We start from the raw sequence: 27,765 nt of genomic DNA on the forward strand, positions 1-27,765 counted from the left end.
AGCAATCTTCTACAGGCGTCGTTATTCATGTTTCTTCATGACTCACAGAGAATCACAGGTGATTGTGGGGTCCTACCTGCACCTTAATCTTTTAACAATGTTGCAACATTCAAAACTTTTAGTTCCTTAAAAAAAATGTACTCCAATTCACACCATTGCAGCTTCCTAAGAAGTTGCTTATTTATTGATCAGAATCATGGGAGTGTCATTGCATTGCCATTGGAAATTATTTTATAAAGGTAAAAATCTGTAAGGGTACTCTAGCATTGTATAGAATACAAAATAAGACAAAAATCCAATATTAAAATACTATAATATATTATAGTAAACCTATAGTGTTTTGTCCAGTATAATGGAAGGCTACAATCCTTTATTATATTGGAAGATAGTGGTAACATGTAGTCTAAACTTGTTCTCATTTCTACAGAAAATGACAAGTGCTGTCCGCTCGGAGGTTGACGTGACCCTTCGTTGACCTCCCAGTATTCGCGGTGATGTCGTCACTTGTTATTGTGGGTGAGGTCGTTCAGCGGTCATGCAAACATGCCCCGCCCTCTGCAGCTGGATTCCGCTCAGGGACACGGATTGTTACGCATGACAACAAGAGACCTTGCTAAATTCACTCCAAACGATTGTAAACAGAAACGAGAAAAGAGGAAAATCGAGCTCCCAATTCACAATCTTGGGATTCCCACATCTTTATTTAATTTGTTGTAATATTCTGATTACTTCAGAAATTCCCTTCTGTTTGCAGTTCACTGGAAGGGGAGAGGTGAAGAAGTGGGCCGCTGGTAGTTGTAATTATTTCACAGGTTTGGTTCCTCTCTCTCGCACGCTCCTCACACGGCTGAGGACCCAACAGGAATGCTAACACACTGCCCACACCCGCCATGCTCTGCCCTTTGTCTGCCTGTCCACTGGCATTAGCAAAGCTGTTCAAACCTCTTGCTTCGGGACTAATTGACAAACCAGCCGCGCTCACTGAGAGTGAAACTTTCTCTTGCCTTTCTGCTGCTCCCAACCTGCTACAGAGAAGGAAAGAGGGGTGAAGGAGAGGAGAGAACAACAAGAGGAAAATGCATGAGCAGGACCTCTCCTGATATGGGAAACGTGAGTTTTGTTTTTATATTACAGTGTGTGTGTGTGTGTGTGTGTGTGTGTGTGTGTGCGCTCATGTCAGGGTGTACCATTTTTAAGGTAGCTTGTAGCATATGGCAAAACTTGAAGCATATGGCAAAACTTTTTATTTTCAGGTAACTAAGCGAGAATGTCATGGCGGTAAATATGCAATAAACCGTGATACACATCTTCCCGTTGACAGATGGCCGTTTGCAATTGGCGATGGAAACATTAATCAGAATAAATAAATAATAATAAAACCCCCACACATTTCCAATACTGTTGGCTCCATTCCACAGTCTCTGTTTGCTGTTTCCCTCAATGCACTGCTGTGAAGCGCCTTCCTAATTTACTCAATCATACCTTGCTCATACTGGCATTAAATTACTCACACATGTTCTCGCCACCCAGCCTGACTGTAGTGTGATTGTCAAGCACTACCCTTACAAGAGAAATATAAGAACTATAACCAACCAAGGCTGCAACTTCATCAAATGTCTCTGCAAATAAAAAACTATGGAAGAAATAAAAGCATGTACGAGAGAATGTGAGACCTGGACTGGCTTATTGATAGCGTTTTTCTTTTGATTGAGTAGAAATCCAGGTTTTAAATGTGAGCTACTTATTTTATATATATAAAAAAAACAAAAAACTTACCTTTTTATTCCTTTGATGTACATTAGCTATTAACACCAATTAATAGGGTTGAGCAACAGGCTCTGGTTATCTTTATAATAACTTAAATATATATCTATATATGTCCATTAAATAACCTTTTCCTTGCCAAACTTGATTTAGACAGATTTATTTTAACAAACACCTTTGGTAATGTCATGACATCTCTTTACTGGCAGAAACACAAACCATTAATTACTGGCTGCAAATTAACTAGGGGGTAGAGCAGGTAGCTGTGAGGGACCAGAGGAAACACAGAGGGCATACATGTGAAAATGAACATGTCTGTGCTTGTACAGAGGGCTCAGTCCTCACAGACAAAGACACTGTGCCATGCTATGCGTCTGAAACTGCCCAACTGTCTGCAATCCCAATGCTCATCATCTAGTTCTCTGATCACACTTCAAAATGACTTGGATGGGCTTTTGTATAGGTGGCCAGTTACATTCGAGTGCCTACAGTCCCAGTTGCTAGCTGCCTGCTCCCGGAAACCTGGTAACAGCTATTTGTCTTCCCAAAGCAGGCGCTGTGAAAGGGGGGTCCTTGGCAGAGAGAGCAGCTCAAATCAGTTTCAAATCCTTTTTTTAGACAGCAGTGTTTCCTTGGAACACCAATGCTGGAATCATCTGCTGTGTGTTTTTTCGGGAGGGGGTGGGAATTCTTTCTGTCCACAAACCGTGGCTGTTAATCGGGCCTGTCCCAGCAGCTGCAGCACTGGGCCATAGAGAGGCCCAACAAAGACACGTTTGTCAGGGGGACAGGGGCCGAGGGGGTGAGTGGCGGATTTTGGGACAGGAAAGGGGGGGTGGGCTGGGGGTTAACAAATTGAGCCCCCAAGCCTAGCGGTTTAGCGTTTAGCTAATCCTCTCTGTCCACACAGAGGCACCAGGATGGAGGGAGAATGGGCCATTGTGGAGATTCCTTTAGAGCTCACCGTCATTGCTGTGCTGCTTACTGACATCACTCCAACATGCAGTGTGTGCGAATGAGTGTCGGAGTCTGTGGGAGTGAGGGTGTGAAAGTTTGTGTTTGTGTAACAGTGCAAGCATGCATTCACTGATAAATGAAACGTTCTTACTGCACTGCCCATATGGAATCAGTGTCTGCTGAGTACTTACAGGCTGTACTGCATGGAGGATTTTATTTTTCTGTTATATTCTGATTAAGGATAACACATATAAAAGTGAACTGTACATTTACCATGGTAAAGTAATAGTGTAGAAAACATAACAAAAGCGTAGGCAAGCACAGACTAGCATGGAAAAGAACAGAAACAATATGGTAAAGCATTCAATCAACTAAGGTAGATGCAAAGCATAAGCAAGGAAAAAGAATGTTAAACAGCAAAATGAATGTGCACTTTGCCCTGGGACTGTATACTTTTATACAGGGAAAACACTTATCACCATGACAAGGAAAATGATGCTAACAGAGTAAAACTGTTAAACACCAATTTAACTGCAACTCTTTGCAACTTAATGGTTTCTTGCTGGTTTTTACACCTTCACAGCTGTTTTACCACTCACTGAAATGGTCCATTTATTATTGCTGCTTCTTCAGAATAGGATCTTAAAAACTAATTTATCGGAGTATAAACTGTTAAAAAAAATAATAATTTAAAAATCAGTCTGCCGGTTTGCATGAGAGATCGTTCACTGATTTTAAAAAGGTAAGGGTGGAGTGCTGCTCCTCATTAGAAATGATGACAGGTTAATTCTCGCTGTCCTCTGGCAATGCAGTATCCCAGCAGTAAATCCTTTAAAAGCTTGTGTTTTCTTTTCTCCATAGCAAACCTGCTACAAATGGGATTTTGCAGTAAGCACAGCTAGAGGCACAATGCTTCCGAGGCAGGACAGCCTTCTGAGTCTCTTTGCTGTGACATTCACTCCACATTGCTTTCATTTTTAGCATTGGTATTATTATATAAACAGGAAAGCACACTGCGACGTTGGGAAAACTCATTCATGGACAAAGAGATTAGGAGTTGTACAGATGCTGTCTGATGTTATTTCTGCGTGTGTCAGTGTGTGTGTGTGTGTGTGTCTGTGTGTGTGTGTGTGTGTGTCAGTGTGTGTGTGTGTGTCAGTGTGTGTGTCTGTGTGGGTGTGTGTGTGTGTGTCAGTGTGTGTGTCTGTGTGGGTGTGTTTCTGGGTGTGTGTGTGTCAGTGTGTGCGTGCGTCTTTGTGTGTGTGTGTGTCTGGGTGTGTATGTTTGTGTCAGTGTGTGTCTGTGTGGGTGTGTGTGCGTGTGTGTGTCTGGGTGTGTGTGTGTCAGTGTGTGTGTGTGTCTGTGTGGGTGTGTGTGCGTGTGTGTGTCTGGGTGTGTGTGTGTCAGTGTGTGTGTGTGTCTGTGTGTGCGCGTGTGTCTGTGTATTGGTTTCCTGTGGATTGTGAAGTCTTAATTTCTTAGAGAGATTTAGCTTGCTTTGTGTTTCTGAAACGCAGGCATTGCCGTGGGATGGAAGAAAAGTCCAATAAATAAAGAAACTTCCTGTTGTATAAGAGCCTGTTCCTCTTAGCTCATCGAGGCTTGTTCAGCACACCAGCAGTGAAGCCAGTCCAGATCAGGAAGGACAGTCATTGACTGAAGACCCTTTCTCTTAGGAGTTAACAATGGATGCAGGTACAACAATCACACACACAAAGGGGGGTAAAGTCAGTTACCAGGACTGGGCACCAAAACAACAAACATAAAGAGTTCAGGGTATAGAAGCAGATGTGAATGAAAGCAGGAAGGGGAAGATGAGATCCACCGAAAACAAGCAACAGGTTTGTATGTCCTGAAGGCATTCTGCTGTTCCCAAGATGTCTTGTTATTGAATGTAATTAAAGCAGGCAGATCCACTGCAAGCCCTTTTGTACAGGATGGGAGAGAACTGGAGATGTGCTCATGTAGGAAAATTTGGTAACTGTAACCATCTATGGACATAGTAAGAAGTGTCTTACTAGGTTCCTTAATTCTATTTTTTAACCATGGCGGCATGCACTGCCAGAATTTCCCTTCACACCACACTACATCCTTATTAACGCCACACAAATTAACACACTCCAGAGAGATTCAGCCAGACCATCATTTTCTAACACTCCTCTGAAAGATCTGTAACGGCTCATCTCAAGGACGGATATTCCCTTCCTACATTTCCACAGGAAAAAGCAGGATAAGAAAAAAAAACTCCAAATAAAAAAGGTGTTGAAGGCTGCCCTTCCAGGTGCCATTCAGCAGGGTGCATTGGGGGTCTGTGAGGTGTGGAGAAGACTCACACCTTCGCTACACCTCCGGCAGGCAGGCAGGCAGGCAGTAAGCAATCTGAGTCCCCTTCCAAAACCCTGCACAGCAGGCACAGTGACACCTGAACAACTGCTGCTGTCATGAAGCTGCCATGCCACTCACTGAGAAAAGTGTGCGTGGGAAACTTGTGAGAGCCCCTGAAGTGCCTCAATAAAGCAAACTGTGGGCCTTATTTTAACCTTTGCACAGAGATTGCATATGTTTTAGTGCTCATGCTACAAGGGCTTTTACTTGGCTGCTTTAATAAAAATAAAAAAAATACATGCATTGGAAATGTGATTTTTGAAATTTTTGTTTTTACATCAAAACTTACTGTTGCTGCCCCCTATGATCTGCAAAGTGCTTACGGTGCTCCCCTTTAAACACAAGCGTGATTGTTGTCCAGATATTCACATATCTGGGTTGTTTATTAACTAGGGAAATACTTGTACTGTGATTCTTGAAATGTATTTGTTTATGACTGTAAGTCGCCCTGGTTAAGGACGTCTGCTAAGAAATAAATAATAATAATAATAATACTCAACAAATGTATTTCACTTCCCAATATCCACAGCTGTTATGTAAGCCTCTTTTTAACGTCGTATTTCCACTTGTGTGTTTAATTAATCATCCCTGCAGCCACTGCTGTTTGTCCTTGCGGGGAGCTTTTATTCAAACATGAGAGCAGAGAAAAGCAAGTTAAACAGAATTAACCAGGCTTCAGCACAGCCAGCCACTACGGATTTGCTCAGTCGGACCCCTATCCACTTTGCTTCACCTCATGAGTTATTTAAAGATTTTTTAAAATTATTTTTTAAATCCGTTTTGGAACCGAATCTTGTTGGTTATTTAACAAAACGGTTTAGAAAAGTTGCATGCATGTGAAAAACTGTAATCTTTAAATAACTCATCAATATAGGCTTTGTGATTAGTGCCCATGGCTATATATATATATATATATATATATATATATATATATATATATATATATATATATATATACAGTGCCTTGCATAAGTATTCACCCCCCCCTTGGACTTTTCCACATTTTGTAGTGTTACAACCTGGAATTAAAATGGATTTAATTAGGATTTTTTGTCACTGATCAACACAAAATAGTCCAGAATGTCGACGTGGGGGAAAAAAATCTACATATTTTTCAAAATTATTTACAAATAAAAAACTGAAAAGTCTTGATTGCATAAGTATTCACCCCCTTTGCTGTGACACCCCTAAATAAGCTCTGGTGCAACCAATTGCCTTCAGAAGTCACATAATTAGTTGAATGGAGTCCACCTGTGTGCAATTAAGGTGTCACATGATCTCAGATTAAATACACCTGTTTCTGGAAGGCCCCAGAGTTTGTTAGAGAGCATATCTAAACAAACAGCATCATGAAGACCAAGGAGCTATCAAAACAAGTCCGGGATAAAGTTCTGGAGAAGCACCAATCAGGGTTGGGTTATAAAAAAATATCCCAAACTCTGAACATTCCCCGGAGCACCGTTAAATCCATTATCAAAAAATGGAAAGAATATGGCACAACTTCGACTCTGCCCAGAGAAGGCCGTCCACCAAAACTCAGTGTCCAGGTAAGGAGGGCATTAATCAGAGAAGCAACCAAGAGGCCAATGGTAACTCTGATGGAGCTGGAGAGATCCACAGCTGAGATGGGAGAAACCGTCCATGGGACAACTATAACCCGGACGCTCCACATAGCTGGGCTTTATGGAAGAGTGGCGAGAAGAAAGCCATTGCTGAAAAAAAAACCATATCAAATCCCGTTTGGATTTTGCCAAAAGGCATGTGGGAGACACAGCAAACATGTGAAAAAAGGTTCTCCGGTCTGATGAGACCAAAATTGAACTTTTTGGCCTTAGCACAAAACGCTATGTGTGGCGCAAAGCCAACACTGCTCATCACCCTGAGAATACCATCCCCACGGTGAAGCATGGTGGTGGCAGCATCACGTTATGGGGATGCTTTTCATCGGCAGGGACTGGGAAACTGGTCAGGATTGAGGGCAAGATGGATGGAGCCAAATACAGGGAAATTCTAGAGGAAAACCTGTTTCAGTCTGCAAGAGACCTGGGACTGGGGCGGAGGTTTACCTTCCAGCAGGACAATGACCCGAAACACACAGCCAAAGCTACACTGGAGTGGTTTAAAAACAAGAACCTGAATGTCTTAGAATGGCCCAGTCAAAGCCCAGACCTCAATCCTATTGAGAATCTCTGGCAAGACTTGAAAATTGCTGTTCACCAACGACAGAGCTTGAGCAATTTTGCCAAGAAGAATGGGCAAAAATTGCAGGATCCAGATGTGCAAAGCTGGTAGAGACTTACCCAAAAAGACTCACAGCTGTAATTGCTGCCAAAGGTGCTTCTACCAAGTATTGACTCAGGGGGGTGAATACTTATGCAACCAACAAATGCCTTTTTTTTTGTTTAATTAACTTTTGTGTCACAATAAAAATATTTTGCGCCTTCAAAGTGTTAAGTATGTTGTGTAAATCAAATGGTAAAAATCCCAATTAAATCCATTTTAATTCCAGGTTGTAACACTACCAAATGTGGAAAAGTCCAAGGGGGGTGAATACTTATACAAGGCACTGTATATATATATATATATATATATATATATATATATATATATATATATATATATATATATATACATGAAGCTGGAACCTGGTAGCTAATAATTAAAATCTTCAGTTTTCAGTTTTATCAATTCTTCTTCATTATATATAAATGACATGTGAAAAACAAACGGACACCCTCCTGGGTAACTGGTGGTGTGGTGCAGCTCTAACGTGATTTGAATGAGAGCGGTGGGCCTGGGTAATAGGGGAGATGGATCTGGCCAGCTTTATGACCTGAGAACTTCTCTATGCAACAGAATATCCAGAGGTGTGGTGAATTCAGATTTCTTTTTATTCTCACAGAAATGGATATTTATAGCTTTCGTATTGTCACTCAACATTATAAAGCTTTTCCTCCAGGGCAAAACCCAAATGTATTAATATTGAAAGAGATACTATATTAAATATTATTTATGATGATAATAATAATAATAATAATAATAATAATAATAATAATAATAATAATAATAATAATAATAATAATAAAATTCTGATGCAAAAATATTCAAACTAATGCGTTGTCCCGAGAGCTACAATATGACACAGGGTTAAACATAATAATAATTAAGAATTGATAATAAATACAAATAGAACAAGGAGCATGTGGGCACATTTAAAATCCTAACACCATTTCAATAAATAGTGCAAAGCACTTACAAATGTGCAGAAATACATTAAATAATAATGATAATCTTAGCTCTGAGTTAATTATCATTTTCCCCAGAACATGTAATTAAAAGCCCAATCTAGCAGCTGTGTTAATACACAGTGTTAATTCTGAATAATAACAGTGATTATACCTAACACCTTCTCGTGAAAATGTTTACGCAGAGTTTTGTACATTATTGCATAATCATGTTTTTGTCTGTTCACAATGGAGCTGCTTGCATGCCTGCTTCTTACAGAGAAGATAACAACCTGCTTACTGGACACCTATTCCCTGCTGTATTCCTTCCACCAAGCTGTTACCTTAGACAGCTGAACTATGGCAGGCTATAGTGTGGATTCATGTATGAACTGCTTGTATTTTAGTATACAAGGGTGGTGTCCATAAACCAATGTTATTTATTATCTCTCTTTTAAAATATTCATGTTTCAGCCCTAACCCGAATACTTCACAATTCAGTAAGGTTCCGGATGCCCGTGCATGCCTAACTTACATCTATGGCATGGTCATTTTACTGCTCAGTACAGTAATGTCAGTCTGTAAAAGTCATTTGAAAATTACAATGAGTGCATGTCATACTTTAAACTTATAGTTACTGTGTAATTCTATTTGACTTATGTAGCTATATAGCTTCCACCATTCTGCTCTTTTAGATTGGATTTTAAACTGTTTATGTCCGTATTAAGAAAAAGAACAATGTTTAAATGTTGCGTCTCTTGGGTGTACGTTTTCTTATGTTGCTGTTGTCCTCGGTTCTGTGCAGTGTCTCTAATAGCTTTTCAAACAAGTCGTGATTCCTCCATATGTTCAGATGAGAGGGAGCTGTAGAACAGCTGTGCAAGCCGTCAGTTTTATTAAGAGTGGAAATGCAATGCAAACTTCACTCAGATCAGAATACGCTGTTTTCCTTCTCTATTCAACTCCTCTAACCGCTCATTCTCCAGAACCAGCTCTTATTTGAAACTACCCATACCTTAAAGACAGGTGCACATCTCAAAACAAATCAAAAGCAGCTTATCCTGTAGAATTTAGCCTCCCTCTCACAAATGTGTCCAGTGGCTGTTCTAGGTGATTACAGGCAGTGTTAACATCATTCATTGGTCCCTCATACATGTCATGCATACTCTGCAAAAACAAAACAAGGTGCACTTGGGTATGAACAAGCCACAGCATTGAGCCTTTCTGCTTTGATACATATGCACAAAAAATCTATTATGTTTCAAACCTTTTCAGCTATAGATTTGCTACAAACAGTAGGAAGGAAGAGGGCTGGGAGAAAAGTGAAAGTATGAGCCTGCTTGTGCAGGACGTTCTCTTAAACTGCTGTCGAGTTTCCCCAAATCCAGAGGCGGAGCGGAGGATCACACAAGACAGGAGGGTTAACACATGCATTCTTCAACAAGCCCCATGTTAAGAACTGTACACCCCAAAGGGATTAATATAGCACAGTGCCACTATATTTACTATATCAGTCTCCCTGCCTTTGCAGCCTCCAGCCAGTAAACTGTACAAAGGGTTCTGTTTTTCAAATCAAGTAAACGAGAACTAGTAAACTCAAGTAGACGTACAGAGAGTCACGCAGACTTGTACTAGTGTAGTAATGTGTGTAATGCAGTCTCCGTGACTTTCTTTCTAGTTTCACCAGTAAATGAAAGCAATAGGAATAAGCAGTCACATATGATAATCCCCTGACTAACTGAGGTGTTCCTGTATTTAAAAAGACCTAGTTTAATATCCACAGTGAGCGCTGATATAAATTCAATTCCATATCGAGTTGTGTTTTCTATCACTGTGTTTTATTTATGGTTTTGAATGTTTGTGCTTAATTCATATCAGGTCTTCAGAGGTGTCAGATGTTTGATAAATCACAGCAGTCTTAGCAGAATAAACCAACCGTGTTTCTTAAACATCCCCACAAGCTTGAAGCATTTAAGACCCAGTCTGTGACGTGTGAATGAGAGTCAGATTCCTGTGCTTCTCTGGGCTGAGTGAGAATCCAGCACAGAGTTAATAGAGGATCAGGTGAGCTGAATCCTTCAGCTCAGGGGGTGAAGGACTGACAGTTTCTTCCACCTGAAGAGCCTGAAACGTCATGGTTACAGTTCCTGCACGTGAAGAGCCTGAAACGTCATGGTTACAGTTCCTGCACGTGAAGAGCCTGAAACGTCATGGTTACAGTTCTTGCACGTGAAGAACCTGAAACGTCATGGTTACAGTTCCTGCACGTGAAGAGCCTGAAACGTCATGGTTACAGTTCCTGCACGTGAAGAGTCTGAAACGTCATGGTTACAGTTCCTGCACGTGAAGAGTCTGAAACGTCATGGTTACAGTTCCTGCACGTGAAGAGCCTGAAACGTCATGGTTACAGTTCCTGCACGTGAAGAGCCTCAAACGTCATGGTAGCTATTATAGGCTCTGAGTATTGGTTCTGCTGTGTATTTCCTGACAGTCACAGTGCAAAGGGCAGCAGTGTGGAGTAGTGGTTAGGGCTCTGGACTCTTGACCGGAGGGTTGTGGGTTCAATCCCCAGTGGGGGACACTGCTGTTGTACCCTTGAGCAAGGTACTTTACCTAGATTGCTCCAGTAATAACCCAACTGTATAAATGGGTAATTGTATGTAAAAATAATGTGATATCTGTATAATGTGAAATAATGTATAATGTGATATGTTGTAACAATTGTAAGTCGCCCTGGATAAGGGCGTCTGCTAAGAAATAAATAATAATAATAATAATAAAAAGGTATTGTGGTTTATTCCAGACTGCTATAGCATATACAGGTAGGTGCTGTAGAGTATTCCCCCTCAGTGTATTGGCATAAGAACATAAGAACATAAGAAAGTTTATGAACGAGAGGAGGCCATTCAGCCCATCTTGCTCATTTGGTTGTTAGTAGCTTATTGATCCCAGAATCTCATCAAGCAGCTTCTTGAAGGATCCCAGGGTGTCAGCTTCAACAACATTACTGGGCAGTTGGTTCCAGACCCTCACAATTCTCTGTGTAAAAAAGTGCCCCCTATTTTCTGTTCTGAATGCCCCTTTATCTAATCTCCATTTGTGACCCCTGGTCCTTGTTTCTTTTTTCAGGTCAAAAAAGTCCCCTGGGTCGACATTGTCTATACCTTTTAGGATTTTGAATGCTTGAATCAGATCACCGCGTAGTCTTCTTTGTTTAAGACTGAATAGATTCAATTATTTTAGCCTGTCTGCATAGGACATACCTTTTAAACCCAGGATAATTCTGGTTGCTCTCCTTTGCACTCTTTCTAGAGCTGCAATATCCTTTTTGTAACAAGGTGACCAGAACTGAACATAATATTCTAGGTGAGATCTTACTAATGCATTGTAAAGTTTTAACATTACTTCCCTTGATTTAAATTCAACACTTCTCACAATATATCCGAGCATCTTATTGGCCTTTTTTATAGCTTCCCCACATTGTCTAGATGAAGACATTTCTGTGGGTTATTAGGATCTGACAGCCAGCCTGCATTGGTTGTAGGATGCAGTCCCTGACAGTGCACTTTACCAGCGTTTCTCACACAACCCACACACTGTGACGAAAGGCTTGCCCCGGCTTGTTGTGATGAGCAGAATATTCTGACTTTTTAATTTTTTTTTTTATTGGCTTCATAACACAATGAAACCACACCGCAGCCAGCGGAGGTGTTAGATCCCTTTGGTCTGATTGTTTGAAATGCAAAGAAGGGTTTAATCACTCAGGGTGCCAGAGTGTCATTTGCAGCAGCAGGTGACTGTGGTTTATTGAACATAAGTGTTTGCAAGTTCACGTCTGCTATCTCTCTCTCTCTCTCTCTCTCTCTCTCTCTCTCTCTCTCTCTCTCTCTACAGACCTGTTTGTCTCCTTTCTTATTAGCCACAGTCACCCTCGTCTCTCTTTCATTCCCTCCCAGTAGCCTGTTTTTTCCCCATTGTTCAACCTCTCATTCTCTTTCCTTCCTCCCCTTACTATCACTGTTTTCATCCTCTCATCCCTCTCTTGTTTTGGTGGCATGCACGCTCTTCTGTCAGGTTTGTTTGTTTGTTTATTGCCCCTTCTTCCTCATCTCTCACTCTCTCCTCTTATCTCTGCTGTAATTCTCTCTTCCCTTCTCTTTGTTTATCTGGTGCTGTCCCTCCTGTCTTCCTATCTGTCCTCTATTTCTCCTCTATCTCTCTTCCCCACGTTCATCTCCGATGGACCCCGGGCACTCACTTTTTTGAGACTCTAGACCCCAATCGCAAAACTTTTCTGAATACAAAAAGATAGCAGCCGATCAATCTAGGACAGCGTGTTATCTGAGAATGAATGAGACCAACAAGCAATGCCACAGAAAGGTCAAATAAGCATTGGATGAGATTTGCAAGATTTATACAGAGCGTACACCAGAACATGTGAATTAACATTCTGTCCAGACTGTATTAAGTTTAAAGGTAAACAAAAAGGTACTACATAACAAATATTGAGCTTTGCTGAGTACGGCCTACTGAAGCTAAACAGGGGAAGGGGTATTGGTTGTAAATCCTTAATTAGAAAATAGTGAATGATTTTCAGTCTTAAAAAACTGCAATGTTCTGTAACTTTTTTTAAATGAAAGAACATTTGAACTTGAAATTTAAACCACCGTTTCAATATAAAAAGACATCTCAAAAACCCTTAGAAATAACTATAGCATATTCTTACACAACAATATACTGTACTGTGATATCTTACTTGTTAGATTATTTTAAAGGAGACATACCTGAGACATTGTCCCCATAGTGCACCCTGATAAGAGTGTGGCACAGAAGGACCCCAACAAGATTAATAATCAAAAAGGTCCCAAGAAGAGAGCAGGGCTCCCCAGTTTGCCTGAAATAATCTGTACCTCTAAAACACTGTACACTTACTTTTAAACATCATAAAATAAATGCAGTATCAAAATACATTTTAAATAAAGAAAAATAAAAGGGGATATACTTGAATCCTTACACATGCCCATGTGTTGTTGTAGTATTTGTCAATAATAATAATAATAATAATAATAATAATAATAATAATAATAATAATAATAATAATAATAATAATAATAATAATAATAATAATAATAATAATAACACAGCTTTTGGAGTGTAATATTTTCCTTGGAGTTGAGACTTCCTACAGCTATGAGAGATGTTCTGTATTCTAGGAGAATACGCTGTGAGGGGACAGCTATGATGAGAAAACGGTTTGCCTCCAAAGTGTTGGCAGGTTCCTATTCCTTTGACAGTCCGTTCACAGGAATAAGCAGCCCTTAGTGAAAATTACCACAGCTGACCCTGTGCGGATGCCTTTGTGTGTGCAGTATTTTCCTATTTAAATAAATATACATTTCATACTGACTGGGAAATTGCATATTGAGGCACTTTTCTTTGGTGGGTGCTTTATTTTCTGCTTATAGTCGTGCTATTCTGCCAGAAAATAAGCCCAGTTTAAATTGCAGGACATAAGAGACTCTTTGCTTTGTAATATTTATTCATTGAGGTTTGTCAGGCTTGTTACCACACTACCTGATCTATCTTTTCCAAAGACCACCTTATAATTCACGCTTGCACAAAATCCGTGCCTCCCTGGGAAAGAAAGGGCAAAGTTTCCCAACAGTCTGGAATAGTTTACCACTGGTTGTATGACTAAGGAGGAATTATAAATAATAATTAGTTTGAAATAAATTAGACAAACTTTTCGACTTGTTGGTGTTTGTTTTGTCATGTGGATTAACGTTCACTATAGGACAGAGACCATTCAAATAATTGCACTGGATTTGAACACAGGCCAATTCATTATAACCCTTGTTTCATAGCTCCCCACATTGCTGCCCTTGTGTGGCATTGGATTTTAATCCTGGTATGTGACACACTGACATCCACTCCTTGGGAAAAAAGAGCTTCCTTTGGGAGTCAGTCAGATCGCAATCCCCCTAATGTCCATATGGCTTTGGCTTGGTGCGCGCTCACACACACACACACACACACACACACACACACGCACACACAGACACACACACACACACGAACACACACACACACACACACACTCCTGTATTCCTGTATTCCACTCAAGGGTCATTTAAACTCATTGTGATTAGGTAAACTTAATTCCTCTAGGTTTGTGCGCTGTGTTTCTGTGTATATATACTCTCGATACCACCCCCCACCCACACGTACACATGAATGCGTTTACGACTTTATCTATTTCTGCTTCCCGGATCTCTTCATTTCTCAGGCTAAGCAGGCTTCCCAACCTCAATTAAAAGCAGTGGTGGAAAGGGCTCATTTAGTGCTTGTAGTATTCTCTGTCAGATCCAATTGTTAAAAGCTTGGGACAGATTGGACTGGCCTAATTGAATTAGAGTTTAATTTACTGCCGCTTTGTTTTTCACGATGAACGGGGCCAGATAAGTGGAAGCTGGCTAGTCAAGGGGAGAGACAGAGAGAGCAGAGGGAGAGGAGTATTAAAAGGCATCAGGTTTGATAACCCAGCAGTCCTGCTCCGTCGATGTAGGTGAATCGATGTAGGTGATATTCGGTTATAGAAAACTCAAACACCCTCTATCCTGCTGCCCTCTGTCTGTCTTTGTCTCCTGTGTCTCCTTCTCTCCAGCAGGGACCTCATGGCTTGAGAGCCAGGCGCTTGTTTTAGAAAAAGAGGGTACAGACCCAAGCCTTGATACCCATCTAAAAATGATCTGCAGAGCATTGTCAAAGCAGAAGAACTAGGCTTTTCAGGAACATTTACACATTAAAACAATTTAGAGAAGATGTAATACAAAGTAATATCAAGAGAATAATGTATGGGTCAGGATATATTCTCACACAATAATAAATGTCCAGTCAGCTACCCAGGTGTAGGTGGTGCTGCAGGGACATTGACCATCTGCACAGTGCGGTATCGGGTCTTAAAACATTCACTGTGCTGTGTCATCCCAAACATTTAATAAGAGAGGAGTCTACGAGGCTTGATCCCTCGAGCCGAGAAGAATGTTTTTTTCTTTCTTCTTTTCTTAACAGTCGTTTTTAGGCTTATAGCTATGTGTTCATGCTGGCTGGCCCAACGCAGTTGTCATGGCGACAGAGAAAGAGAGATGAGTGAGTGTCGTAGACAAAGAGAGGTCATTTCTTTTCCGAGTGGCTTTGGCAAAAGTTTAGTGGTCCAGCTTGAGTCTAATTGGGTCAAGCTGCGGCCTAGTGAATTTCTCCAGTCCTGAATAAGCCTCAGTGTGGCATGCTGGCACCCTCCAGCGAATAAGCTCTCTTTCCTGGGAAGAAGGATGAACAAATGACCCCTCTTTCAGTCCAACACATGTTTCTCAAGCAAGGTTGGCAAAGAGCTCCGTGTTTTGGATGTTTTTTTTTGTTTATTCACTCATGAAAAGCGCAGGCCTGCTGGTAACTGTGTTTGTTGGCAAGCGCATCAATATTCCAAACTACACTAATTGATCACAGATTATTTTATCGTTCTGTACTTGGTTACATATGATGGATTTAGCCAATCTACCAATAGATGAATCTGTGCAACTGGCACTGGCCCTTAGAGAAAACAATACCATTTGAATACTATCTCCAGAACAGTGGTCCTGAAACAGCAGAACACTGGTACTGATATGGTACCATGGTTCTACAAGGGATTAGCAGCGCTCATTGGTTCACACCCTTATGAGATCAATTTCCATACAAAATATGAACTATCAGTGGCTCATAAAATAAAATACCATTGTGGGCTACGTGAGACATGAGCCTATTCCATCTTAAAGGTCTCTCCCCTAGTCCCCTCGCTGATGAATGGCTGGAGAGTGCTTTTCTAATGAATGTTTTATCTGCAGCGCAAGACTGTATTTATTGATCAGCAGGGAATAGCCAGTGACCCGCGGCGAGAAGGCTGCCGCTATAAAAAGAGCTTGTAGACGTTTATGGGTAAAGTGGTTGAGTTCCCTCGTGTGGGCTGTAAATTTAAAGCAGAGGAAAAACTTTGTGAAGTAGTGCTGGCAGAGTACAAATAAATTATCGTAACCTCTGTGATTTGTGTCCTTTTGTCAGGATGAAGACTTCGATTTGGTCTTAAATTCACTGTTGGATATAAACATCTTTTCATTTCTATTTTGTGGCTGAGAAAAAAATAAACAATTGTTCTTGCTTCAGCCATACAATCACTAGCATGGATGTGCAGAACATCCACAGTTATTCAGACTTCAAATGAAATGCAAATGACTTTTCCTACTCCATAAAAACAACAAACAATTATTCTGTTACAACGAGTTCCAATAGCAACAGGAGCAAACAGGAGCAAACAGGACTGTGAACCCATAAATCTGTGGGCGGGGGTCTTTCATATAGATACAAATATTCAGATCATTTTTCTTTCTCTGTCTGATAGTGCTAGTCCCTGAATAAAACTAAATATATTATTATTAGTAGTCGTCGTAGTATTATTATTATTATTTATTTCTTAGCAGATGCCTTTATCCAGGGCGACTTACAATTGTTACAAGATATCACATTATACATTATTTCACATACAATTACCCATTTATACAGTTGGGTTTTTACTGGAGCAATCTAGGCAAAGTACTTTGCTCAAGGGTACAACATCAGTGTCCCCCACTGGGGATTGAACCCACAACCCTCCGGTCAAGAGTCCAGAGCCCTAACCACTACTCCACACTGCTGCCCAGTAGTAGTATTGATATTATTGTCAGTAGTTTTCAGTTTACTATTATAGTGAAGAATAGTGGACATAAATTCTCTATCAAAGCCTATTATTTTGACAGGACACACAGTTGCATTTAGTTTATTAAAATAAAAACACACACAAAGCGAGCATTCCAGAGCCTACAGCAATTACTTAATGAGCTGTCAATTAGGGGAAGAGTTTGTGGTTTGGAATCAAAGTGGATGTTGGGCTGTGTCTCAAACCTGTAATTACAGCCTCCCAGGCTCTTCACAGAGAGGTAAGCCCACAGCTCCAGCAAAAGTTTTTCTCAAGAAACAATACTATGCTTCTAGCCACAAAGTGCTGAGGGACAGCTTTGGGTACCACTAACATTGAAGTAAGGACCGCAAATCCAAAAGATTTCCAAAAGAAAACAGCTGCTAATACTATGATATCCCATTGGGATTCTAAAAAAGATGTTGCTGTCATCTGCTTAAAATGATCAATTACAAGCTATTCAGATGCCACTCCTTGAAATTCCACATGTCATATGTCATATAAAGTAGGAGTAAACCTACTTTTTAATTGTTATAATTTTAACAATACGTGTATCCTTTGGCAATATAATCATTTGAATTGAATTTAAATGTCATTTAAATATCAGGTTTGGAGGAGGCAGTGAAGGAACTGAATGTGGCTCTTGCTGTTTAAGACGAATGATTGCCTTAAATAACAGACTAGAATGATTTTTAAAACCTCCAAATTGAATTAATCAGGTTTCCTTGCAGCTGGGCCTGAGTGATCTAATTAGGTGCTCTCTTTAGGTTTATTTTCCTAAACAGAAAAGGGCTACAATTCTCAGTAATGCTGTTCTTATTGTCGTAGCACGAAGGTCAGCTCCAGGGCACAGAGAGGAAATGAGCTGTCTTTACAAGCAAATAAATCAATAAATAAATAACCTGTTTTTTTTGTTTTTTTTTTGGCGATGAAATAACCTTTAAAAAGGCGTGGAGTGAGAGCTGGCAGGTATTTCCATAAATAGTGTGTCCTGTTGGAAACTCAGCTTTAATTAGATTCTGAGAATGGCAGCCCTTTCATTCACCTTTGTTCAGCACAATAGAAAAACAAATACCTAGGAGGGCACACACAACAGAGTTGTTACAGGCTTGTTCTTTTGTAACAGTATGACCTTATTTGGACTACGGTTGTGGATATCTTTTCATTTTTGAATTGGAAATGCCATCTGATACTGCCAGCTATATAGGTGAAAAAAAACAAACACAAAAAAATACCTGCATCTGCACACTTGTTTTCTGCATGTACAGTACCTGTATATTTGTGTGAGTGGGTGTAAGATTAAAATAAAGTTTCTCTTCAGATCAGGGTTGGCTAGGTTCTGAGTAGGTCAAAGAAATGACCTTAATGTCCGTAATGTTTAAACATATATTTTGAACATTTTTAATTTATATATATATATATATATATATATATATATATATATATATATATATATATATATATATAAACATGTTTTAAAAGAAAACTTTCAACTATTTAATTAAATCCCAACATTCATTATTGTGGCTAGCCATGCCCCTCCAGAGTTCAGAATGGGAAATCTACACTAATGGTAGTTGGTTCAAAGTCTCATAAACACTATATACAAATATTTCAGTGAAGTTGTTTCTCTTCAGATCTGATGTGACCTGGACTCTGTATTTGTGTGTCAGCCAGTGTGCGTGCCTGAGATGTAAAATTAATTTTCAAAGTGGTTGCTTCTCTTCATATCTGTGGCTTTGCTGTGTTCACAGACACATTCCACTGGCCACACCCTCCCTTTTCTGCCTCTCTGTCTGTCACCAGCCCTGCACACCTGCACCTGCAGCTTCCTCCACAGCGATGACACCTTAATTAGCGTCTCCCTGATCAGCACATTCCCACCTGCGTGAGTGCACCCCAACCCATAATATCATGAGGGAAACCATTGCAAAGCCAGTGTACTACCCTGAGCAAACCCAGGACCATGTACCAGTGAGGCTCAGCCCAAATAATATCACGAAGGAAACCATTGCAAAGCCAGTGTACTACCCTGAGCAAACCCAAGCAGGACCATGTACCAGCCACAGCTATACTACAAAGGGCAACACAAAGGGGTTGCTATTGCACAGATCCTGCAGTGCAAGCAGTGTGCATTGGTTTCATTGGTACGTGAAATTTGTACCACTGTTGTACTATTCTACAAATGGCTTCATTCTTGATATCTTTGATTTACGATTGCCCTTTAGTGCCACTGGCAACACTGGATTGCCGTTGTGTCTGTGTCCTTCTTTATAAAGAAGAAGAGAGCGAGAGAGCTTGCACCAATGCATGTACACAGGTGTGTGTGTGTCTCTCTGTATTACTAAAGCTTCATGTTCTTTCAGACAAGGCAAGTGGCAACAAGTTAAAACCCAGAACAGGAACAATAAACGGTAACATGAAACAGAACAGCTCAACAGTCAACGTGACTTTGACTTTTCTTTGTGGTTTGAAATCCATCAAAGATCAACGGAAGAGGTGCATTCCACAGCGAAGGACTAAGATTGCAAATCCTTATCATTCCTGACTTATCAGTGTTCAAGAGGAGGATGTAGGCGAGAGAAGATAACAAAAAAACGTTACTTTATATATATATATATATGAGAGAGAGAGAGAGAGAGAGAGAGAGAGAGAGAGAGAGAGAGAGAGAGAGAGAGACTGTTTTGCATTTGTGTGTTCTGTATCTGGATTCATTTTGCTTCCTAATAATATCACAATTACCAGATGTGGTTAATTCATGTGAATTGGATGTGCATTATACTTACTTATACTTATACTGTTAAAGGTATGTAGAAATACTACAAGAAAGCTAGTATGACCCTGAAAAACATTTTTAATTGAAGTCTTTATCTTTACTGTAAAAGTGGCAATTCAATATTTGACGATGTTGCTATAAAAGCGAAACAGCAAGGCAGCTGTGTTGCATTTCTCTGACATGTAATCTTGAATTTAAAAAACAATCCTTTTGGAACACATTCTGCGTCCAGTTTAATCATAGAAAAACAAAGTAATCTTGAAATAATGCTTCTTGAATTTAAAGAATTTTGACTCGGACAAGCTGTCCTCGTTGGCTTCACTTTTGGGGCGCACATACTCTGAACTCTGTGCCAGTAAACTCAAATTCATCGCTTCCATAAATAAAACCAAGACTGCAGAGCGATCCAAATCTAGACATCCCAGAGTGCGACTTCAAATTATAATAACCAAACAAAACTATGAGAGAAAGAAAGATAGAAAGGAAGGAGAAAAAGATCTGATAGTTTCAGGGCAAAATCAATGGTAGTAACTGGAAGGTAACTTGTGTAATAACCAATCAATCCAGCCAGAACATGACCTGCCCATGGCATTTTACTGTTATTACTCCCATTATATAAGGTATGGTCCCAGAGGTGAGTTTAAACACTACCGGCACTGTGGAGAGAAGGAGAGACACAGAGGATTTCTCAAGCTGTCAGAAACCCCCAGCAGAGTGTCGAGGATAAACTGGGGATACCGGAACACGGGACATTATGTACCGTCCATTGGATTTCCAATTGGATTGCTGCTAAACCACCTTGAAGATGAAGGAAAAATGATTCTGGAGCTGCACTGAATGGTCAATGTACTAGAGTGACCTGCTGCCAAAGTCCACTGTGTGGAAACAGGCATGTCCTACCCACTGGTGATTTGGACCACATGGCACGTCTGTTACCTGTCACAGTATTTGCACACTGCTAAGGGGGCGAGCCGTCATGACCAGTTTGCCACCAGTAGTGGTTGTCTTCAACCAATGCCATTCCAGGAAACTCCTAGACACGGTGGTCAATGCAGACGCTGTGTTGAGGGACCATCCAGTATCATGCGGGCTCAGTGTCATGTCCCTTGCCATGAAGGTCCTCTGTTTTGTTATGATTGTTACTGAATAGTTGCACACAGCTTATATAGGTCTAGCTGGTCACATATATTTGGATGCATTAAAGACTAGGGTATTTTCTAATTTACATTCTCGTGGCTTTGAAAACCTAGCCCATTATGGATGGATAAATATAAAATATTTGTAAAGTTGCTTGTAGCAATACAGAGAGAGAGAGAGAGAGAGAGAGAGAGAGAGAGAGAGAGAGAGAGAGAGAGAGAGAGATATCATGGGAAATCACCTGTCATGTCAGTGACAGACTAAGTGCAGTTCAGAGTGATGGATGGCTGCCAAGGCACAGTTATCTGTTTGTGTTAAACTCTCTGTCTCAACTTGCTCGGATCTGTCTAGAGTCTCATTAAAGTGTAGAAACTCAATTTCTTAAATTGTATTTAGTAGATTTAACCATTGATATTATCCAGGAAATCAGATCATCAGAGGTGAGTAGGGTTGTGGAAAATGTGATCGATCTGAATCCTTTTTAAGAGCTGTACAATTCTCCTGCTTTTAATTGTGCTGTTTCATGACCTGTCCCTTCTACTGTTCGTGATTTTCATGTACTGTGTATGTACCAATGTTGGTAACTTTTGAGTTGATGGATCCATTGTAAGAGGTCATTGTATATGGGTCATTCAAGTCAAAGTGGATTCAATCCTGGGGAGGTGTTGTTGATGGTACACAACCCCATGTGATTGTGTAGAGGTATGCAACCCATGCCACATTCCCATTGTGATGAACCTTGACTTTATTTCATTCCCATGTTGGGCATCACCTAGACTAATATCATTACGATCACTGTAATATTTCAGACCCACAGCAAGCTGCTGTTTAAGCCACTCAGCCCTTTACTGTCAATGATCTCATCAGTGCTACACTGAGCTGTGACGCACAGCTGATACAGCAGGGAGTGTCTCTCCCTCGTCTTTGTTGTGTGTCATTGTGAGAGTGCTTGGACCCTCCTAGGCACTACAACCACCGCCCCCCCCCCTTCACCTCTGCTGTGGAAACGCAGCAAGAGGCACCCAGCAATCCAACACACACACACACACATACACACACACACACACACAGGTTCATACACTCATGCCATTCACTTCAAAGAGCCCTGCTATTGGCACACAGTACCAGTGTGAAGTCACGTCAGCTGAAAACTGATTTTAGAGAAGCTGGGGTAACGGAGGCAGGGAGAAGCCTTTTTATCTTTATGAAAAATTAGAATTACTTAAATTTGACCATTTCTAAAAACTCACACAGATCGGTCCTTGCCTGTCAGATTGATGATTAATAATTAACAATCTTGCAGCAGAATGCATGTATGGATGTTGATTACATGAAAACATACACATAGCAGGGTCTCTGTGCAATTCATTTAAATGCTGCTTTCGTTTACAGATAGAAATATACATGTGTACTTACACATAATTGCATTGTTATTATTATTATTATTATTTATTTCTTAGCAGACGCCCTTATCCAGGGCGACTTACAATTGTTACAAGATATCACATTATACATTATTTCACATTACACAGATATCACATTATTTTTACATACAATTCCCCATTTATACAGTTGGGTTTTTACTGGAGCAATCTAGGTAAAGTACCTTGCTCAAGGGTACAACAGCAGTGCCCCCCACTGGGGATTGAACCAACAACCCTCCGGTCAAGAGTCCAGAACACTAACCACTACTCCACACTGCTGCCTAGTTACAATGTATTTACAATGTATTTAATGTGAAAATATTTTTGACCCCGGATGCTAGTCAGTTATTGGGGATGATGACTGATTGGTGAAGCCAAGGTGACCCTGACTGCTGACAGGTAGATGGAATGTCTGATGACAAGGAAGGGAGAACATAAAAGACAATAACTAACCATGTGCTTTTCTTTAGTTTGGACAACATGCTACAGGAAGCCCCTTCTGTACATTATACTCTGAATAAGCAAAATGTTCAGTACTGTAGGACTAGGTTTCTTTCAAGGAAAAGGTCAAAAGCCTGATTAATGTCATTGACTTTTTATATTAGAAGGTGTGACAGGGTAGCGTCGTGGGCCCAGATGTTATTCGGCAGGCAAAGAGACTCAGAGACAAGGAACTGCAGTTAACGCGCTTCTGCGCTGTTTAATAAACAAAAAGAAATCAAAAAGTTGCACAAAACACTGCTGACAGAGCAAAAATAAAACAGTTAAACAAAACAGAACTTTCACAGTAAAACAAATCACAAAATAACTGGCACAAGGGCCAAAACAAAAGGTTTAAACAAAATACAAAAAAGGTAGGCTGGGCATTAGCCTTCACTACAGTTTTTCTTTTTCAAAAAATAACCAGCACACAAACAAACACTCACCCAAAACACCTCAACCAAACAAAGGATTTTCCCCTTTTTTATAGCATGTGGCTGGAGCCTAATTATCAATTATTCAATTAGCTCCAGCCACATTCTCACATGTATTTTGGCAGGGATAGGAAATTAACCCCATCCCTGCCAACCACCACCAAATCACCACACAACCATATTATTTACAGGCAGGGCGCTGCCCTGCTACAGAAGGACTCTTATATTAGAAGGATAATTTCTTAACATTAATGTAGTGAATGCATTCTTCCTATTTTTTTTATTATTATTATTGTTTTCAGTCACTTGTACAAGTATTAGTGACTGCTGCACTGTACAGAACCCTTGTTTTTGTTTTCCATTGATTTTTAATGGAAGTTTTTCATAAGAACATAAGAAAAGGTACGAACGAGAGGAGGCCATTCGGCCCATCATAGCGCCTTGTCTGGTGATCGTGCATTTAATTGAGTTAGTATTGGTATTTACCCTTGAAATCAAAAGAAAAGTCCACGTATTTATAGTAATTCACAGCAAGTCATACAGCAATTTACGGGAGCACAGATCATAATTGGTCGCTCCCATACACCGCAGTCTTCAGAAAGCGTCACATTGAACAATGTTTTAATAGATGTTGTTCTGATGGATTTCAGTGGACGCTGTTTGTTTTTTTCAATGTTTTAATAGATGTTGTTCTGATGGATTTTGGACTGTTCATTATTGTCTTTAGCTGCGGTGGATGCTGCTTGTTTTTTTTCTGTTGTGATGCTGACTGTAAGTCTTGGCATTCAGATAAAGCATGGATTATTCTTTAATCAAACGCCAGTGCAGTGCTGACCTGGCTACACAGAGCAGCTATTCCCCATATTATCAGCAGAATTGGGGAAGCACTCCATCATCCTATGAGAGCAGGGGACAGAGGAGGAGACACAGACGTTTCTCACATCTGGAAAACAAATCTGCTTCACGTCTGGAAAATGTAAAAATACCATCAATTATGCCTGAAACAAACGCATATGAAAAATGCCCCCCTTACATAAAAGTAGAATTTATATAAAACATATATTATACTATAAATCCTTGTTTTATTTAAAAAAGCGCCCTATTCACATGAATCTGTTGAGACTGTTGTTACAAAAGCCTGAAACGTCAGTGACCACTATTCTTGGAGAGGGATGGCATGACCATCGTCCAAATGGCATAGTGCTTGTGAGCCATTCCATACTGTGCCATCAATATTAAACTACTGCCTAGTCCAAAACTTCCCAATGACCAAAAGTATGTGCATTAGAATAGGACCATGAAGGGCTTGTCATTGGTACCAACGACTGCAGCGTAACAAACATTCCATTTGTGTTAATGGACTGGCCCTCATTATTTATTTATTTCTTAGCAGACGCCCTTATCCAGGGCGACTTACAGTCGTAAACAAATACATTTCAAGAATCACAGTACAAGTAATAATACAATTAAGAGCAAGATAAAAATACAATGACTTTGGTTCTAGCAAGTACAAGAATATGACAAAATACGATTCAATAACGGAGCAGATAACAGTGTCAGTGATAGTTGCATCAGGATATAATTAAATACAAAATACTACAGATTAAATAACACTTGACAGATTACAGTACTCTAAAGTACAGGATTAAATGCAGTAAAATAGGGGGCAGATAAGAGCAAGCAAAGTGCATTTAAGGAAGAGTGATAAGTGTCCAGGGTGAAAAAAAGAGGAGTTCTACAGGTGCTGTCTGAAGAGGTGAGTCTTGAAGAGGCGCCGGAAGGTGGTCAGGGACTGGGCAGTCCTGACATCTGTAGGAAGGTCATTCCACCATTGCGGGGCGAGGGTGGAGAAGGAGCGGGCTCTGGAGGCAGGGGAGCGTAAAGGAAGTAGAGCCAGTCTTCTAGTTCAGGAGGAGCGGAGAGGTCGAGTGGGGGTGTAGGGAGAGATGAGGGTCTGGAGGTAGCTGGGTGCAGTCTGGTCAAGGCATCTGTAGGCTAGTACAAGAGTCTTGAACATGGTTTCCAGATATGGGTTTTGAGCAGTGGGAACCAGGGTTGGGGTCAATTCCCTTTTAATCAATTCCATTTCCAATGCAAATTCCTTCAAAGGAATTCCATTGAAGAGCTTGGAATTGGAATTGATTAAAAGGGAATGGGGATTGGAATTGGGAATTGATTTAAAACAGGAATTGGAAATGGAATTGGAATTGAAAAAAGGGATTTGACTGGCAGAGTGAAGTTTCCTCCCCTCACAGCGGAGCCCCCCTCAGATACGGTTCAGGATTGATTTTAAGGATGCTAGGTTGCTTACTATTCCAAAACATTAAAAAAAGAACACATGTGGCAGAGCCTTCAGCTGCAGGGCCCCTAAACTATGGAATGACCTGCCTAGTTCTGGAACAGAAGCAGCTTTTTGAACCAGACTGAAGACACATTTTTATAATCTGTCTTATTTATCCTAAAATGATTGTGGTTTTCTTTCTCTCGTTTGTTTCTTTTATTGTCTTGTGTTTTGGCTGTTTTATTGTATTCTCTGCTTTTCATTGCTTATTGTTACTCTATATTAAATAAAGATTGATTGGTTGAGCGATTGAAATATGAGCATGCGTGCTGAAGGAGCCTCCACGTACTGTATAAGCATCTTCAGCTTAATAAACAAATCTGTCCCGTAAACACCATTAGAGAATATTAAGCCTTTGTCTGCAGAGGACATTGTGATGCAGCTCGGGGAAGACAATGCAGTTCTAGTAGTCACTGCCAACAAAGATTGACTGAAATCTCCCTCGTGGAGCCAGAGCCCCATGGGGTTTGGCAATGGGTTTGAACCTGTCAGTCCTCCTTACAGGAGGAGAGCTTGGATCTGTCAGGTTACACTACAGGGCATTGTTTAATTTATTCCCTGCTAATCCTCCAAACATTTTAACATACTGATGCAATATAATGCTATCAATCAACTAAGCCTTCTGCATTTAGTTTGTTGTTTTTTTTTTAATGGGCGTAAATGTAATACTAAAAACAGGCAAATCCCAATCCTGTCGCTGAAGGAAAAGGTGTTAACTTTTAACATTATTAATACTTTAGTTCTCCGTCACTAATTGCCACACTCCAAAGTACTTAAAGTGACTTTGAAATAATTAGAAAACAAATTGAAAACAAACAGAGAAAATCATGTTTAAAAATGGAAAATAAACCAACTTCCTAAGGAGACCTAAGGTGGCCCTACTGGTTGGAAGCAAATTGATCTATATCTATTATCTGAAAGAAATTCATAAAGCAAAATGATCTATATCTGTTATCTGAAAGAAATTCATAAAGCAAAATGCCTGAATCCTTTTGATAACATGACTTTGAGAGAGAGAAAAGCCCAAGAAATTTTGTGACTCTGTGTCTGAGCTATTTATCTGCACTGTGCAAACATGTTCCCTGTTGTATCAAATGCCATCCGCTGTTGAAACCTCCCCTGATTAATGTGCTCTTGCACAATGGTTTACAGAATATACAGCACCTAATGTTACCAGAAAACAAAGACCTCTAATGTTTAACAGTGCAAACAGAATCCCCATTGGGCTCTCTTCCCATCCACAACTGCATTCAAATGATGGAGCAGAGATATTATTAACTTTTTTTTTTTTCCCTGGCTTGTCATGGCTAGTTAGGTAGTAGATTTATTTTCTGATGGCTTCTAGCTACTTAGCAGGATGTCTAGGGAACTTTGCAAGCAGGAAGCACTGAATGAGCTTTGTGAATCCTACATCAGTCTCCGATAGCAGACAGCAGAGCAAGCAGGCATGCACAGTGAATTCTGTATATGCTGTAGAAAGAGGACCTGACTGGCACCACTAGACAGTGAGGTAGCCTGTCTTACACATTGAGATGAACTATCCACAGGTGATTAATAGCTGTTTTTTTACCAGGAATTTCAGAATGATTAATTTAAAATGGGGTACAGAAGCAATACAACACAATGTATACACAAGCGTATTCATGACAACAATGTGAAAAGAAGAACAGAAAACTCCCGGGAGCCCAGAATCCATCCAAACTCAAACCAGCCAGGCCAGGTGAGAAATGCTACAGGATGAATAAGATAAGGATGACTTACTTGTCTGAGACAGAACTTATTGTTTACAGATCAACGTGTATCATCCCTGAAGCGGTATGACATGCAACAGGACAGGGAGAAAACCAGTGAGCTGAAGCCACCCCATACCATCCCATAGCGTGGCATTCCCATTTACAGGAGCTGTATTTGTGTGATTGGTAAGTGACTTGCAGTGTAGACCCCCATTGTAATCCCTGCTGAGTTACATCCGATTTTAATTTGTGCCTTGGCCGACCTGGTTTTGGGACGACTTGACTGGTACCAATCGTGAGACAAGCTAGGGTGAGAGGAAAACGCGAACGGAAATACTGTATC

Source organism: Acipenser ruthenus, chromosome 12, assembly GCF_902713425.1.
Source record: "Acipenser ruthenus chromosome 12, fAciRut3.2 maternal haplotype, whole genome shotgun sequence".
Taxonomy (NCBI): domain Eukaryota; kingdom Metazoa; phylum Chordata; class Actinopteri; order Acipenseriformes; family Acipenseridae; genus Acipenser; species Acipenser ruthenus.